Here is a 5,669-nt window from a genome sequence, read left to right on the forward strand (position 1 = left end):
ACTACTATCTTTGCTTTGCTAGATGCTCGCTCTTTTGCTATGCCAATGCTACGATGCCTACCACTTGCTTTCAAGCCTCCCAAATTGCCATGTCAAACCTCTAACCCACCATGTCCTAGCAAACCATTGTTTGGCTATATTACCGCTTTGCTCAGCCCCTCTTATAGCGTTGCTAGTTGCAGGTGAAGATTGGAGACCGTTCCTTGTTGGAACATTTATTTACTTGTTGGGATATCATTATATTATCTTGTTATCTTAATGCATCTATATACTTGGTAAAGGGTGGAAGGCTCGGCCTCTCGCCTAGTGTTTTGTTCCACTCTTGCCGCCCTAGTTTCCATCATATCGGTGTTATGTTCCCGGATTTTTGCGTTCCTTACGCGGTTGGGTTATAATGGGAACCCCTTGATAGTTCGCCTTGATTAAAGCTTTTCCAGCAATGCCCAACCTTGGTTTTACCATTTGCCACCTAGCCTCTTTTTCCCTTGGGTTTCCGGAGCCCGAGGGTCATCTTATTTAACCCCCCCCCCGGGCCAGTGCTCCTCTGAGTGTTGGTCAAACCTAGAGCCCCTTGCAGCGCCACCTCGGGGAAACTCGAGGGCTAGTTTTAGTTGTACGGATTGCTTATCCGATTGTGCCCTGAGAACGAGATATGTGCAGCTCCTATCGGGATTTGTCGGCACATTCGGGCGGTGTTGCTGGATTAGTTTTAACCTGTCGAAGTGTCTTGAAGAACCGAGATACCGAGTCTGATCGGAACGTCTCGGGAGGAGGTCTATTCCTTCGTTGACCGTGAGAGCTTGTCATGGGCTAAGTTGGGACTCCCCTGCAGAGATTTGAACTTTCGAAAGCCGTGCCCGCGGTTATGGGCAGATGGGAATTTGTTAATGTCCGGTTGTAGATAACTTGAACCTTAACTTAATTAAAATGAATCAACTGAGTGTGTTAGCATGATGGCCTCTTCTCGGCGGAGTCCGGGAAGTGGACACGGTGTTGGAGTAATGTTTGCCGCAGGATTTGCCCTCTAGGTTATGCGTTCGTGCTTTGCCTCCTCTTCTCGCTCTCTTTTGCGAATAGGTTAGCCACCATATATGCTAGTCGCCTGCTGCAGCTCCACATATTTACCTTGCCTTACCTATAAGCTTAAATAGTCTTGATCGCGAGGGTGCGAGATTGCCGAGTCCCTGTGGCTCACAGATTACTATTACACCAGATGCAGGGCCTGATGATTCCGCTCCAGGTGACGCGCTTGAGCTCAAGTGGGAGTTCGACGAGGACTCTCAACGATACTATGTTTCCTTTCCTGATGATCAGTAGTGGTGCCCAATTGGGGGTGATCGGGACCGTGTCGCATGTTGGGTTATCTTTTATTTTGGCGCCGTAGTCGGGCCATGAGTGTTTGGATGATGTAATGTTATTTATGTACTTGATTGACGTGGCGAGTGTAAGCCAACTATGTTATCTCCCCTTTTATTATCTATATTACATGGGATGTTGTGAAGATTGCCTAACTTGCAACATATGCCTTCAATGCGATTATGCCTCTAAGTCGTGCCTCGACACGTGGGAGATATAGTCGCATCGAGGGTGTTACACATAGGGTCCGCACGCTTAACGTTCGATGACAATTTGTATTATGAGTTATATGTTTTGGTGACCGAAGTTTGTTCGGAGTCCCGGATGATATCACGGACATGACAAGGAGTCTCAAAATGGTCAAGAGGTAAAGATCGATATATTGGAAGGTGGTATTCGGACACCGGAAGGGTTCCGGAGTGTATCGGGTACATACCGGAGTACCAGAGGGGTTACCGGAACCCCCGGGGGAAAGATATGGGCCATAGGAGATAGGCTAACAAGCCACAAGGGGCTGGTGCGCCCCCCACAAGGGATGAGTCCGAATTGGACTAGGAATGGGGCGCCACCCCCCTTTCCTTCTCCTACTTCCTCTCCTTTCCCCCTTTCCCCATCCATGAGAAGGAAAAGAAGGGGGCGAATCCTACTAGGACTAGGAGTCCTAGTAGGGCTCCCCCCTTATGGCGCGCCCCCTAGGCCCGGCCTCCTCCCTCTCCCTCCTTTATATACGTGGGCAGGGCACCCCTTGGAGACACAACAATTGTTCCAAGCCGTGTGCGGCGTCTCTCTCCACAGTTTGCTCCTCTGGTCATAGCGTCATAGTGCTTAGGCGAAGCCCTGCGCGGATCACATCACCGTCACCATGCCGTTGTGCTAACGAAACTCTCCCTCGACCCTCTACTAGATCAAGAGTTGGAGGGACATCATCAAGCTAAACATGTGCAGAACTCGGAGGTGTCGTACGTTCGGTACGTGATCGGTTGGATCGCGAAGACGTTCGACTACATCAACCACATTAACCTAACACTTCCCGCTTTCGGTCTATGATGGTACGTGGACACACTCTCCCCCTCTCATTGCTATGCATCTCCTAGATAAATCTTGCATGATCGTAGGAAATTTTTGAAATTGCATGCTACGTTCCCCAACAATAACAATTCTTTCTTATAAAACTTCTCATGTTATAGTAGCAACCAATTCACATGTTAAGGTTCAAACAATGAATTCTCTTGAAACTCAACAACCTATGTTCTCAGTCACCAAGCAATTGTCATTCAACTTATTCAACAAAGTCTACGTAAGAGCTTCACATACTCAACCATCATATAGTCTTCTATGATTGCTAACACTCACCGCATACACATGAGAAAAAAATTCAACCAGACACATAGAAAGATAGGGGCTTATAATTTCACCTCCCAAGGTATTCACCTCAAGGGTGATGTCAACAATAATAACTCATGCTACACATATCCAACTGGATATATGTGCCTAGATCTTTCCTCACCACATGATGCTTGCCAAAAGAGAAAAATAACAAGGAATAGAGAGAAAAACTTTGACTCTTTGCATAAAAGTAAATACTGAAAAGTAAAAGATAGGTTCTTCGCAGAGGGAAGCAGAGGTTGCCACGCTCTTATTTTTTTGTATGCTCAACCCCTTAGTGCAAAAGAATGTCATGTTATATTGCCCCTTATGATAACAACCTTTATTATGCAGTCTGCAACTTTTATTATTTGCCATCACAAGTTCGTACAACACTCAATTTTCTCTTACACTAAATGATCTAACACTTTTAGAAGCAATTTTTATTGCCTTATTGCACCCATGACAACTTACTTGAAGGATGTTGCTCAATCCGTAGGTAGGTATGGTGGACTCTTGAAGATAAGATTTGGGTTTTGTCATAGAAGTAGGAGCCCAGCGCATCTATGATGATACCGGGTTTTGTCACAATTATCGTCATAGAAGTGTCATAAGTATGACAGAAAAAATTAGTTCGGCCCAAAATGTCACAGATGTGTCTTTTTTTGTAGTGAACAGGCATGCCAACAACAAGTCTATGTTTATCTTTTTCATCGGGTTTGGCAATTCTAGCAGCTTCATCACAGAAGTAAATAACATGCCCATCGATATTTTCTACCAAGAGATCTTTAACCATAGCAACACTAGGTAATACTTTGATTTGTTCTGAAGGTCTAGGTGCTTTGATGTTACTTCTGCAGACCACAGTTGAAACCTTGGCATGTTCCTTTATCCTAACAGGGAAAGGTGGTTTTTCAATATAAGCAGTAGGCACAACTGGATCAACATTGTAAATAATAGTTTCTTCTTTAGCTATTACTTGTTCTTTAATTTCTTCTTTAATAGGGGGATGATATTTAAACCACTTATCCTTAGGGAGATCAACATGAGTAGCAAATGATTCACAGAAAGAGGCTACTATCTCAGAGTCAAGTCCATATTTCGTGCTGAACTTGTGAAAAGCATCGGTATATTCATAAAAGATTTAACACAATCAAACTTAAGCTTAATACCTGACTCTTTACCTTCGACGAATTCCCAATCTTCAGGGTTGCGTTTAATTATTTCTAAAAGATCCCACCTGAATTCAATAGTATTCTTCATAAAAGAACTAGTACAAGAAGTATCGAGCATGGATTGATCATCACGAGAAAGCCGAGCATAAAAAATCTGAATGATAATTTCTCTTGAGAGCTCATGATTGGCGCATGAATATAACATTGACTTAAGCCTCCCCCAAGCTAGAGAGATACTTTGTAACGCCCGGGTAATCAAGCTACAGTAATCCAACGATAATCATGCCACGTCACCCCGGTTACTATTGATAATCTACCGTTAGGCCAAAACCCAGTCAAATTCAAACATTAAAATAAAGTTAAATTATAAAAGTTTCAAAATGTTAAACTAAAATGTTCGGAGTGTGCAGTTAAATGCCAGGGTAATTATAATGAAGCAAACACATTTTTATAAAATGCCTAAATAATTTAACTCGATTTAAAACAGAAGAGGAAATAAAGAAAAGGAAAACAGGAAACAAAACCAAAAAAAAAAGGAGAAACCCCCCCTGGGCCGTGGCCCAACTGGACCAGCCCACTGGCCCAGACCGGCCCCCACTCCCCCCATAACCCTACACCCCCGAAACCCTAACCCCACCCCGTCGCCCCACTCCCCCCCACTCGCTCCACTCCCCCCTGCCCCCTCCCCGATCCAGATCGGATCGGGGGCGTTCGCCGCCGCCGCCCGGATTCCACGCCCGGAGCTTCCCCCCCCCCCCCCCCCCGCCCCCGCCGGACTCCTCCCCCCCGGCCTGCCTCCTCTACGCCGCCGTTCACCACCGCCACCGCGCTCCCCGTCCTCCTCTGGACGCCGCCGTGCCGCTGCCACTGCCCCGCGTGCCTCGGCCTCCTCCTCGCCCCGTGCCGAGGCCGCCATTCCGGCGCCGCGCCCTCGACCCCGTCGCCCCGCCGCACTCGTCGCCGGCGACCCGAACGCCGCCCCCTTCCTCGTCCTCCTCCTCGAGCTCGAGACCGCTGCCTCGTTCCCTGCACCTTCCGTGAGCACCCCCCCCCCTCTCTCCCCGTCTCCGTTGCCCGTTCCGGCCACCGCGCCGCCAAGCCCCGCCCCTGTGCGCTGCCGGCGTCGACTGCGCACGCAAGGCCGCACCCGCCTGCTCGACCCGCTCCTCACGCCCGGCCGTGCCCTATGCATGTGCACACTCGCCGCTGCCCCGTGCTGAAGCTCCGCGTGCGCCGTGCTCGCCCACCGGTCGCCCGCGCCGTCCGCGGCTTGCGCGTGTCCGCCCCCTTGCTCGCGTTGCTCCCCTCCCCCCGATCGCTGTTGCGTCCGCCGCCGCTCGCCGTCCCGCCATTTGCCGCGCCGCGCCTTCGTTCCCTGCCCCGGCGCCACCCCGACGTGGCCTCGCCGCTGCCGCTGTCGTCCCAGGCGGCCGGGCTTGCCGTGCCCGTGGCCGGCGCCCCCTGCCCATCTGGGCATTTGCCAATCGGGCTGGGTGCCTGTGCCCGTAACCGCGCGCCCGAATCGCTGTGGCCCTTTGGGCCACTGACATGGAGGGCCCCGCCTCCAGAACAAAAAAAACAAAGGAATAAAAAAAAATACCTAAATAAATAAATAATTTATGATAAAAATAATTAATTAATTAATTAACTAATTAGTTAACTTATTTAATTCTGATTAAATTAACTAATTAAGGTTAATTAACCCAATGATTAATTAACCTAATTAACTACTGTTAATTAATCTAATCAATTAATTAGGTTAATTAAACCCTA

The sequence above is a fragment of the Triticum urartu genome, chromosome 2A (genome assembly GCF_056163025.1).
Source record: "Triticum urartu cultivar PI428250 chromosome 2A, HENAU_Tu73, whole genome shotgun sequence".
Lineage (NCBI taxonomy): Eukaryota > Viridiplantae > Streptophyta > Magnoliopsida > Poales > Poaceae > Triticum > Triticum urartu.